This window comes from Pongo pygmaeus, chromosome 14, assembly GCF_028885625.2.
Source record: "Pongo pygmaeus isolate AG05252 chromosome 14, NHGRI_mPonPyg2-v2.0_pri, whole genome shotgun sequence".
Lineage (NCBI taxonomy): Eukaryota > Metazoa > Chordata > Mammalia > Primates > Hominidae > Pongo > Pongo pygmaeus.
In genome coordinates this window covers 52672265-52685017 of record NC_072387.2, presented here as the reverse complement: position 1 = coordinate 52685017, position 12753 = coordinate 52672265, and the positions used below count along the sequence as shown (strand labels likewise).

Sequence of the window (12753 nt, the reverse complement as noted above, 5' to 3'; positions counted from 1 at the left end):
AGGCCCTGGAAGACAAACATAAAGATAGCAAAGGTATGAAACAGCCTATTGTGTCAGAGAGGTGCAATAGTATGGGTCAAATGGAGAAGAGTGTGTGTGTGTGTGTGCACGCACGCGTGTGTGTGTGTGTGTGAGTGTTGGAGGGTGGGGCAACCACCGGCCTTTTTGGTCACCATGGGTTTTTCAGTGCCTTCTATGTGACCAAACACTGGCATTAGCAGGTTTCCCTTATTTAGCTCCTCCGGGGAAGCTGAAATCCCATGTATAAGCTATTGCCTTGTCATGGCGGAGGGTGTGGGTATACACATGTCTCCCTAAGGCCTCATGGTTTATGGTAGAGGAGAATGATCTTTTATCTTCAAATCACCTCATGGTGCTTATCTGGTTTCTAGTCTGTATTTCACTCTGCTGTGAACTACCTTGCGGCAAAACCTTCCTGCTTTTTGAGCACAGTGAGCACAAAAGAGTTTTACTGAATGGATGGGTGCATGGGTGGACACTGGCTGGAAAAGACAGGTGGCTGTTCAGAATCCTACGAAAGCCCTTAAGCTCTTCTGTTCTCTCCTAAGGCAGCAAAATTCATTTTTTTATCATGAGTACTCTTTGTTTATTACTAGCATTGCATGTTCTCCCCTGAGGCGCAGAGCCCAGAAGAAATCAGCGTGGAATGAAAAGAGTCAAGGTTGGAGCCCCCACAGGACTTAGCAAGAATGCCAAGTAAGGGTTGTATAGGAGGGTGGCCAGCACAGGCCCTGAGGCCTGGGAAGAAGGGGAAGGGCTTGGAGGCTTTGCAGACCCTCAGACTCTTGGGCCCCGAGCAGTACCCACAGACACAAGTCCTAGTACTGGAATATTGTGCACACATCTGCTGCAGAATGCCTTGGGAGCCAAAGGATTTGATGAAGCTCAAATCAGAGTAGATAGAAGGCAATTATGTTTTTGCATCCTCAGCTCCTGCCACCCTGCAGCTCCCTGGGGATGCACTTGTGGCATTTGGGTGTTTTTCTCACAAAGGCCTGGAGAGAGAAAAACAGCCAGTCACCATCTAATAAATGATCCATCATGTCATCGCTTCTGCTGGCCTCGTTCTGACACTTCTCCCCTTCTGATTGTAGACAATAATTACCCTCTAATTGCTAAGATAATCTCGCTTATGGAGCTACAGCAGCAATGAAAAGCTGTTGTTTGTTATGGCTCGTCCTGAATGTTGATTTAAGCTGAATTACACCTCAGTTCGATCTGAAGAGCAACCCCCACTCAAATGAGGCAAGGTCTTTGGAAACCTGGAACTGGGTGCCACAGCACGTTTCTAGCTTCTCTTCTGGCCTAAGGGCTACACCTCACTTGAGAGAGGTTACTCATCAGCCCCTCCACAAACAGGGCCCTGCAGTGGGATGGATCCCTTTGTGTCTGAGGGCCACCCACCCGCCGTGGATAGAGAATGACTGCAGGAAGGCAGAGAGTGCACCCAATACCCCCCACCAACAAGTGGATTTCTCTGCAATTCAGATTGGCCTTTGACTCTGTGCCATTATCTCTTTCTTCAAAGCACATAACTGAATGGCAGAAAAATATCACAAATCATTAACGTAATTAGTGTTTATTGGACACCCCATATTCACATTGCTTGGTGCTGGATGCGGTACAGCCTGAGAAGCTTATTTCCTGCAACGTGAGCACAGAGTCTGTGTGGAAGGCACAGGGCATATATGGAAATCTGCGGCAGTAGTATTGGACACACTAACAAGCATCAATTTTCAGATGGGGTAAAATGGAGGAAGAGCTTGAGAGAAATGCCTGAGTGTGAGCTGAAGGGCAGGCTTGACAATATAGGTCACTTGGTTGATTATTTCATTTATCTAACTCTATTTATTGAGGACCTACTAAGTGAGAACAGGCACCAAGAATTTTAAAAATAATCAACCATTGCCCAGAGATTTTGAAGAGCTCACATTCTGCTGAGAATTGAAGTGTGAATATACTACATAAATAATTGGAATACAATATCCATGGAGAGTAGGGAGTATTAGGAAAGCATTAAAGAAAGGCTGATGGATTCAGCCAGAGGAGATGGGAGCTAGCTTTGAATTGGGCCTGGAAGGGTTGGTGAACTTTTGAAAGGTTGGCTGAAGGCATTTTTGGCCTGGAAGCTGGAAGGGCATGGAGTAGTTAAAGTAATGTGAAATAGTTCTGTGCGACCAAAGAACATCCAGGGCAAGGCATAGTGAGGGGATGCAGCTGGAGAGAGGCTGAGAATAGCTAGTTCTGAAAGCTTCTGAGTGTCCTGTGAAGGCTGTGGGCTTTACATAACTGGCTTTAGGTAGACAGAAGGTGTAGAGAGCCTCACTCTGGCCAGTGTGGAGGGGACTGGATGAAAGGAGGGAAGGACAGGGCCAGCAAGGCCTGCAGGAAAGTGGGCAACATTACTGGAGTTGCAGGAAAACCTTTCAGAGATGCATGGGAGATGGAGTTCATTTGGCTCTTGTGTTGCTTTTCTCTCTTCAATGCCTTTGGGGTACCCCTGCACACAGTTGTCTTATAATTCTCCTAATTTTCTTATTCTGGAAGCCTTTCCGTATATTTCTCTTGGGCTCCAAGTTCCATCCTTTATTTCTGTAATGTCAGGCTGCATGACCAGTTTTGTTTTTGGCTGAGTAAGAGAGACCAGGGTGCACACTCAAGTTAGTGGAAGTTTCCCACCACAGGCTGGACTCAACCTGAAGTCCCTTTTTATGGCCAAAACAACTCTTTTCAAGTTGATAGATTCTCACCTGAAGTGGAAATTATTTGCTTAAGGATCTGGACCCCTTTCTACGTACTGCATCAGGGGTGTTAATCATTTAGGGGTCAAAGGTCAGCTAGCCTATAAACACAAATTTATTGGACATCTGCTGTTTACACACCACACTGCTATTCCAGGTTGTGTTCCAGAAAGAGTCCAGACTCTGAGTCTCTGCGAAAGTCCTTTTAATCCCTTCCACTGCCAACAATGCTTACTGCTGGCTTGGGACAGCCTGCCTATGTGCTGTTGCAAAATGCATCTCTCTTAAAACACTCACAAAGCCTGACACATGTCAGTCAGTTGGACTCCCAGCACCTGCCAATGGACACAGAAACAAGAGAAGGGCTGGTCTCTGGACTGCTTTCCAGATAATAAATCTAGCCATATGGAGGAAGCAGCCTCTCCTTTGGAGATGGTAAATCAATTTCCCTAAAAACAAACAAATCTGCATTTCTCTGAGCCTGTTTTTCCCATTTCCCAAAGTTAATATATTCTGGATAATAAAACAAAAGGAAAATAATAGGTTGATGCAGCACCTCCTATGTATGTGATTATCTGTAAAACATCATACTGGGTACTATAGGCTCATAAAAAAACCAAGGCTTGGCCTCTGACCTCATGGACCTTATATTCTACTTGGAGATGTACAGAGCTGGATTAATAAATTTAGGGGCTCCAACCTGAAATGATTATAGTCCTTCCCACCCATATACAGATAATTTAAAAAAAAAACAGAATTTATGAGTAAGCAAAATTTCTGCATGTTCTTATCACAAAACTCTGGTTAAGTTAATTGACTTGAAGATGAGCTTTTCTCATGTTCTAGTACATTTGCTTTGTTGTTGTTCTAAGCATGGGCTTCATCTGCCTACTAGTAACTCGGATGGGCCATAACTATGCACATCAGAAACTGTAAAACTGTATATACCAGACGATATTACAAGAAGAAAAGTACATGGTGGGTCCCTGTGTCATTCAGGGTTCTCCAGAGAAACAACGGACAGGAGAGGTGTGTGTGTGTGTATGTGTGCATGTTGAGAAAGAGGGAGAGAGAGTTTTATTTCAAGGAATTGACTTAAGTGATTGTGGGGGTGGCTTGAAAGTCTAAAATTTGTAGTGCAGGCTGGCAGGCTGGAAACTCAGGGACAGGTGAAGGTACACTCCAGAGGCAGGATATCTTCTTCCTCAGGGAAACCTGAGTTTTGTTCCTAAGGCTTTTCACTGATTGAATGAGGTCCACCCATACTAGTGACAATAATCTCCTTTACTTAAAGGCAAGTGATTGTAGATGTTAATCACATCTACAAAATATTGCCATAGCAACACCTAGATAAGTGTTTGATTGAGTAACTGGCTATAGCCTAGCCAAGTTGACACATAAAACAGACCGTCACAGTCCCCAGTAAAGGTGTAGTCATGAGCACTGTGGATGGTCAGAGGTGGGAATCTGAGGATGTGATAGCTGGAAGGGAATTTAGAGATCACCAAGTTTAATCTTCACGCACAGGGAAGGTGCCTGCCGTGCTTGGTTTGTATGAAGTATTGAAAACAGGTTTTCCCAATCTAGTAGCATGTTTTATGTGAGGGATTCAAGTGGACTTTTACAGAGGCACAGGGTCTGGATTCTTTCTTGATTAGGGCGTGGTGAATCAGAATGTACATAGCAGTTGTCCAAATAATATTTTTTAATTAGATCACATTGGATCTAGGCCTGAGGCTTAGTCCTATCCTTTGAGGACAGGATCCAAGACCGTCATTTCACTGATATATCCCTAGGGCCTAGCCTAGTCTTGGTACATAATAGGTGCTCAAAAGCATTGGTGGAATTCATGAGTAGAATGAATGCATGGAATTCAGGCCAGTTGGAGGTGCAATATCCTGATTCTATCATAGGAATGTAGACACAGAAAGGAAATATTCTAAGCATGAATCTGAGTTTCATCTGTGGGATGGAAATGCTAGTATATTACCTTTCTAACAGGTATATCCAAAGGAGTATCTGAGCAAATACATATATTTAGCACAGCACTTGGCATATAGTAGGTGCTCAATAATTGGTAGTGATTACTATGACAATATTTCTTTTTTTTAACTCTTTTTTTCATTATACTTTAAGTTCTGGGGTACATGTGCAGAACGTGCAGTTTTGTTACATAGGTATACATGTGCCATGATGGTTTGCTGCACCCATCAACCCATCACCTACATTAGGTATTTCTCCTAATGTTATTCCTCCCCTAGCCTCCTACCCCACAACAGGCCCCACTGTGTAATGTTCCCCTCCCTATGTCCGTGTGTTCTCATTGTTCAGCTCCCACTTATGAGTGAGAACATGCAGTGTTTCGTTTTCTGTTCTTGTGATCGTTTGCTGAGAATGATGGTTTCCAGCTTCATCTGTGTCCCCGCAAAGGACATGAACTCATCCTTTTTCATGACTGCATAGTATTCCATGGTATATATGTGCCACATTTTCTTTATCCAGTCTATTATTGATGGACATTTGGGTTGGTTCCAAGTCTTTGCTATTGTGAATAGTGCCTCAATAAATATACGTGTGCATGTGTCTTTATAGTAGAATGATTTATAATCCCTTGGGTATATGCCCAGTAATGGGATTGCTGGGTCAAATGATATTTCCAGTTCTAGATCCTTGAGGAATTGCCACACTGTCTTCCTCAATGGCTGAACTAATTTACACTCCCACCAACAGTGTAAAAGCATTCCTATTTCTCCACATCCTCTCCAGCATCTGTTGTTTACTGACTTTTTGATGATCGCCATTCTAACTGGCGTGAGATGGCATCTCACTGTGGTTTTGATCTGCATTTCTTTAATGACCGGTGATGATGAGCATTTTTTCGTATGTCTGTTGGCTGCATAAATATATTCTTTTGAGAAGTGACTATAACAATATTTCACACAATCCAACTCTGGTAGATGCTGGAGGTGCCATGCCCAGAGCATCTTTACCAGCCGTGCACCCTTACCAGCCGTGCACCCATCCTCCAGCTCTGGATACTGAGTCTCAATAGCTCACAGCTGCCCACCTTCCCAGAGAATTGCTCTCTACTGAAATAAGGCTGTGTTCACTAGGAGGTTATGGTTCCTGCCCCCAGGGATAGCCCACAGCCAATGACTGATCCACACAGAGAGACAAAGGGTTGGCCAGCTCCATAGCTTAAGGTGATCAGGCTGCAGCCAGTCACCAGCTGAGCTCTCCTCTAGCTTTTCTCCCTGCCTATTATGCTCCTCTCACTCCCTTTCTCCTGAGAGCATGAGCTCAGTAAATCACTTGACCAAGAGTCCTCGTTTTATAATCTGCTTCTAGGGAACCTAACTTAAGACACTGTTACTTGGAGAGAGCCGCCAATTATTTGTCTGTGCAATAATGAGCCATTTTCTGGTTGTGATTCTGATATTCAGATCCCTGGGTGAGTCTCTGCCACAGAATGTTCCTAGCTAGAAGAAGAACATGGCCTTGCAACTGCAGCTGGCAGCTGGCACTTGGCTCATCCACAGCTGACCTCCTCAATCAGCGAGGCTGGTGTACTCATCTTCTTTGTGTTACATTTTGCCTAATTCTGCCTGGCCAAGTCAATTCAATCAGCCTAGCTTGTTCCGTAAACCAAATAATCACAAGTTCAACCACCAAGGTTTGAATTTCGGGGAAAACATTCACTCACTCACTCATTCATTCATTCCTCCCACAGTTACAGAGTGTTGTCCACAGAGCCAGATACCGGGGATGTAGCTACTAACATAGATAAGACATGCCCTCTGGGAACTGACAGTCTGGAGGGAGAAATGGACAAATAAATAGGCAACTGCAAAGGCATTTGTGATCCGTTCTATAACATGATGCTATGAGAACACAGAGGAGATGAGCCAGGATGGAGGTCAAAATGGCTTGTTCTTCATTGTGGTTGACCTAAACAAATAAATAGAATAGATATCCCCTAGCACACTGCAAACCAAAGTGGTTACTTCAAAGAAGAAGGTGTCACATGTACAAAGATGTGTAGTTTTAAGCACAAAGAATGGTTGCCTAGTGATGGACAGAATAAAGAGATCTAAATGCAAAAGGACTCTGCCTTCTGTGTTATTACTGCTGTAGCTTTTCTCCCACTCAAACACTCACTTCCTGGGACTCAAAGAAAGTGCAGCTGAATTAGACGGTTTTTAGCTGGGGACTGGCTAGATCAGTGGAAATCACAACCAAGTTCTCCCATTGCCTTTCTATCCAACAGCACTGTGGATCACCTGCAGACAAGGTGAGGATGCAGTGGTCTCACTGCACGGCTGCCTTATTGTTGCTTATTCCTCCTGTGCCATTCATCAATCTACTCTGGCAAGACATGCAGAGGTTATAGCCTAATTATGAGGTTAGGAATGTTAATTGTTCTATGTTGATATTAGTGTAGCTGGTGCTAATGGGAAAATAATTACTACTCTGTGACTTTATGGCCATTTTCATTGCCCTCTTGTGGTTTTGCAGTTATTTGGCTACAGATGATAATGACTTAATATGTGCCTGCTATTATTGCTTTGACTATACAATCGGGAGAGTCAGAAAAGAGGAGGTGTTTGGGAGAAGTTGGAGCCTTTTAAATACTTTTACTTTTCTTAAGTTTTTTTTTTTTTCTTTGCAAGGGGTTTTCTTGGGCAGTAAGAATGTAAAATTCTAAAAATTCCAGTGTTTTGGTGTTTCAAGGACCCCAAGATCTTATTCATAAGTCAGCTGTTGGTGATTATGTGTTGGGCCTGAAAGATAAGGAGTGCTCCTGATCTCTCTGAATGCTACCTCCCACCCACTTTCCTGAGCTGTAGGCCCAGAGGTCAATCTAGATCTCTCCATGTCACTTATTCTCCAGTGTCCCACCTCCAGTCACTCTCGAAGCGCATCGATTGTATCCTGAGCATCTCTCTTCTGTTGCCTCCTCTCTGGTCCTGATCACGGCTCTGCTCATTTATCTTTTCCTTGGACCACTGATTGGCAACCACCAACTTACCGGTCTCTGCGCCTCTATTTTCAGACTCTATTTTTCGGTTCCTTATTTAAAATCCTCCAATGGCTCTTCATTGACTGCAAAATAAAATACAAACTCCTTTTCAAGACACTTCAAGAGCTAACCCCTGCCCACCTTTTTAACTTCTTCTTCCACATTTCCTTCTCATTTCCAATAGCCCCACGTAGCACTCATTATTTGTTCTTCTTCAGGTACATCGTGCTGTCTCCTCCCGCCTCCATGCTGGCGCATATGCTGCCCTTCCTCCGTGGAATGCCCTCGTCTTCCGGAGGCTGCTTCATTTGAGAGCCTTCCCTGATTCGTCCAGGCAAATTAACAGATAATAACTGTTTTAGTTACTAAATATTAAACTCTCTCAAGGCAGGGTCTATATTTGTCTTATTTACCACTGTGGTCACAAGCCTGTTATATCACCTGGCCTATGGAGAGTACACACTAAATATTCAAAATAAGGAACTGAAAAAGTCTCTATTATGGTTTGGATATGGTTTATTTGTTCCCACCAAACACATGTTGAAATTTGATCCCCAGTGTGGTGGTGTTGGGAGGTGGGGCTTAATGGGAGGTGTTTGGGTCATGGGGGCAGATCCCTCATGAATGGCTTGTCGTGATTCTCACTAAGTGACTGAGTTCCTGCTCTGGGGAGGCTAGACTAGTTCTTGTGAGAATGGATTAGTTTCCACAAGAGTGGGTTGGTATAAAACCAGGAGCCCCTTAGGTTTTGCCTCTCTTCACAAATGTTCGCTTCCCCTGTGACCTTCTCTGCCATGTTTTTTAACCCAGCACGTGGTTCTCACCAGATGCTGAGCAGATGTTGGCACCATGCTTCTTATACTTCCCAGACTGCACAGCTGTGAGCTAAATAAACCTCTTTTCTTTATGAATTACCTAGGCTTAGGTATTCTATTATAGCAACATTGAACAGACTTAGAAAAGTCCTCAAGGCAACACATACTTTTGACATCTACTTAGACACACAGATTAAAAGGTTACATAACCACATCTCTTTCTAGAGAGAGGTTGCAAATGAATGTTTTCGTACACAGCATTTCAAGTAATACATTGAAAACTCATCAATTCAGACTAATGGGAGCAGGAAAGAAAAAGGTTCTTTTAAATTTGTGGTATATTTCAATTTCAGGCTTTTTTCCCCACGCCAGTTTATTTCAACATCTACCAAGCACCTACCATGTGCTAGGTATGGTCCTGGACACAACACTGGCTATATGAATGTAAATATGACATGGTTCCTGACTTGGAGACGCCTAAAGCCCTTTGATAAATGCCTTTCTGTAGACTTAATATACCTATATTCACTCTAAATATAACTTGTTTCTTTAAATCATATGGTCATCTCTGCCTGGTTTTGTCTGGAACTTTCCTTCCTGCCTTGCCTATTTGGTTAATTATTACTTGTCTTTCCCACATCAAAACCTTCTCTGGCTAAGACCACACCTCTCCTTCTCTTCCTCCTTTCCTTCCCCAGAATCATTCTCTCTGTTCCTCTTCTGTTTCCCCAGGGCCCTCCCTATAGCCTTGTCCACTGCACCATCCTCACTCCTTTCCCACTATTCTGTGTGTTCCTTCAGGGCAGTGACCATCATTTTATTCTGTCTTTCTAGCACAGTGACTGACACATGGGAGATGCTCAATGATTTTTGATATTGTTACAATGAATGAATAAATAAATGAAACTAGAATTTTTAACTGGAGATCCTGCAAGCCTCTTTTTAATGAATTGTTTATAATTGGGAACACTCACTCCTAGAGACCTAGGCCCCCAAAGTTCCTCAGTTTTCTCCCCCAGTCAACTAAGTTAACATCTCTTAGAATATCTTATTACCTCAGGATTTTATTAGATTCAGCCATAGGAAATTGCTATGTTTTGTGCATCAAAAACAGCTGAATATCAGCACATCATACAGTTCAAACTAATACTTAACAAATCTGCTCAATACTAGTGGTGCCAAGGTGAACATCAAAGTGTCCATATTCAAATGTTCTAGGTTCCAAATGAGAAGATTGGTTTCCTTATCTCATTCTGGGTCTCCCTGGCTTATGTCTCCAAAGCTATTCAGAATGGTCTGCTAAGCCTGCTGCTTCTTTCAGCTTTCCTGACTGGGTCCACAAATGCTTAGAGAGCTGTGCAGAAATCATCCTTTTTAGAGTCACTTATGAAAGGTTAGCACTTATAGCCAATTAGCAAAAGCCCAGTACAAAGCAAATCTATAATAATTGTCTTTGCATACCATGTGGCACAATAGCTATTATTCATGCCATAGAGGGAATATCCAGTTGTTGGATGGAGGGGCTTGGGAGATGGTAGTTTGGTGAGGTCCCAATCTTGCTGGAAAGAGAGTCACATTGCTTGTCCTTGGGCCCTTAACTCTGCAGCCCTGCTCTTGTCCTATGTGGCCAACCCTCCCCACACCTCGCCCCAGGACCAAGCTTTTGTGAGCTTCACAGCCTTTGCTGGAGACTTTGCTCCATTTCCAAAGCAAGTGGTGCCACTGACTCTCAGCCTCTTGCCTCATTTCCTGTCTATCTCACTTTCACCCCTTAAATCTCATAACCAATATTTCTCTACAGGAATCACCCTAGACTTCCCTCCTTCATGGAGACTGCATTTTCTCTGGTCACTCAAAATATCATTTCAGGATGTTGACAGATCACTTGGGACCCAACCCCCAGCACTACTTTTACTTGGCTGATGTTGTCCAGTGCCCCTCTCTGTTCTTTACCAGCCCCAGAGACAATGATTGAGAGCTAATTGATCCAAAGGGGCAGGAAAAGGGATGAGAACATAGGCCTGCCTCTCAAAGGATCTTCCTTTTGCCGTCGGTCAGGTTCAACTGTCATATAACATTGGTCAAAACTCAGCCTCCACTCACCCCCCTCCTCACACCTCATATTCCCCAGGCTGACCTGGAAAGGTGGAGGAAAAGAAGGCAGAAGGGAGAGATGAAGCCCAAGAACCTGAGTATTTTTCTCAGGCAAGACTCAGGACTGCTCTGGACATTCAGAAGCTGAATGTGCAAGTGTGCTGTGTAGTTCAAGGCCACCACCACTGAAGAGGCCAAGGACACCTTAGTAGGAATTCTAACCTCGCTCCCAGGGAGAGCTGCTTCCAGATTTGCCCTGTAGGCAAATTCACTTTTTTCACCCTCTAAGCGAGTAAGTCCTTGTTCCCAATTTCCATGGTTTAGTCTTCAGTTTCAGTCTTTGGTCTCCTCTGGTCTATCAGCTCCCATCTCTCTCCCAGTCTTTTTCTTTATTCTGTGACACCTGTTGAATGAGGCACATAGGGTTTGTAGTCACTGTAGTGTTCCTTGTGATTGTGAGGTAATAGGCTAATATTATCACTTTCTCAGAAAGTCTTCAAAATTATCATGAGGAGGTGATGCATTCATCTGCTGGGAGGTGTCTGTGTGGTCAGACAAGATGACGGCTACATTCCATTCCAATCCTGTCATTCAATCATTCTTCCTCCAGGGAGCCACTGAGGGACATGATAGTCCAAAGCACTCAGCTAAAACGGAATTGCAAACATGGTACCCACAACTTGGGTTTCTAATCATCCATTTGTATATCTGCATATAGTCTGTCTCTGATTTAGGGTTTAGGTTCCTCTGTATTTTTTTTTCTTTTCCTGCCCTTTGAGAGTTTAATAAAAGTCAGAGGCATCTTGCAAATGGTGACACAAGAATCATTATCAAATATACCTCTTGCACAATAATATATAGTACAAACATTAAGGTGTGTGGCTTTATCAGCTAGATTGCGTGAATGTAAAACAGCTCCCACACTTTTTAGCTGGATAGGTATTTAACGTCTCTGTAAAATGGGAATTATAATAGGATGCACCTTAGTGTTCACTGTAAAGATTAAGTGACTTAATGTATACAAGCACTTACAACAGTCTCTGGCAAATAGATGAAAAATATATATTATCCATAACAGATGTGGTGGAAATATTTATTATCTCTCTTAAGAGTGTTCCTCTGCAGTTTAGAACTCAGGGACCCCCTTGAAGATGCCCCTGGATCTCCCGAAGTCTCTGGACCTCTAAGAATTCCTAGTTCAGCAGAAAGAGTCCCAGACTAGAGGTCAGAAGACCTGGGAATGTTCATAGCCCCACACAGACCATTAAGAGCCGACCACGGGCCAGTCCTCTTACTAGATTCTTCTGTCAGTTTACGAATTCTTCACCAGTTATGCAAGGTGGCTATCTTTTCCCCATTTCACATACGAAATAAACTCAGAAGGATTTAACGACGTAGTTAATGTTAGGAGCAGAAAACACGGGTCTGTCCGGAGCCACTGTTAAGATTCTCCTTTAAAATCCTGCCACATGGTTCTGAGAGTCAATCTCTTATTTCTGTCGGCGTCAAACAGGAATATCACTACCCTGCCCACCTCGCAGGGTGAGATTCCAACTAGAAAGTGTTTATGCAAGTCCGCCGTGGGTCGCGAAACGGCGGCTGGCGTTGGAACTGCGATGCCAAACACAGTAAACCTCAAAGACAAGCGAGCCGAGCCGAGCCGAGGAGACTTGGGATCCCTCCTCCAGGCCCGAAGCCGGGGTCGGGCGCGCGGCTGAGTGGCAGGCGCACTAGCCAATAGAGCTGCGGGAGGCGGCGGGGGCGGGGCTGCCCTTTGGCCGCGCTCGGCCTTGTGGGAGAGCTAGCGGCTGCCGGCTTGTCCGCGCGGCTTTCAGCGCTGCTGAGGGCTAGCAGAGAGCGGCGGCCTGTGGGGCGTTGTCTAACCCCAGAGCGCTGAAGGCGGGCACCGAGAATCCTGGCGTTAGTCCAAGGGGCCTGGCGAAATCTCGTTAACGAGAACTGCAGGCTGTTGGTGAAGTCACGACGTAGTGCCAGTGGCCTGGTCCCCCTCTGTGCGCAAGGGACTCTCACAGGCTGTGGAATCCGGGCGTCGGTACCCCCG

At 44.3% G+C, this 12753-nt stretch overlaps 2 long non-coding RNA genes across 4 annotated transcripts in view; one reads left to right on the top strand and one right to left on the bottom strand.

Moving 5' to 3' along the window:
- Nucleotides 1-582: 582 nt before the first annotated feature.
- The window catches only part of LOC129011741 (uncharacterized), a 42390-nt gene continuing 30219 nt past the window's right edge, over nucleotides 583-12753 (bottom strand). The window contains exons 1-5 of one of the 2 annotated variants that reach the window (XR_008493418.2): nucleotides 11954-12321; nucleotides 10914-11094; nucleotides 7792-7865; nucleotides 6572-6710; nucleotides 583-1016 (exon numbers count right to left, since the gene is read on the bottom strand). This is a non-coding gene — a long non-coding RNA (uncharacterized LOC129011741). Of the gene's footprint in view, nucleotides 1017-6571; nucleotides 6711-7791; nucleotides 7866-10913; nucleotides 11095-11953; nucleotides 12322-12753 lie in introns of those variants that run through there. The other variant, XR_008493419.2, reaches the window with a different exon arrangement.
- The window catches only part of LOC129011740 (uncharacterized), a 52034-nt gene continuing 46202 nt past the window's right edge, over nucleotides 6922-12753 (top strand). For both annotated transcript variants that reach the window (XR_008493417.2, XR_008493416.2), the window contains exon 1: nucleotides 6922-7053. This is a non-coding gene — a long non-coding RNA (uncharacterized LOC129011740). The remainder of the gene's footprint in view (nucleotides 7054-12753) is intronic.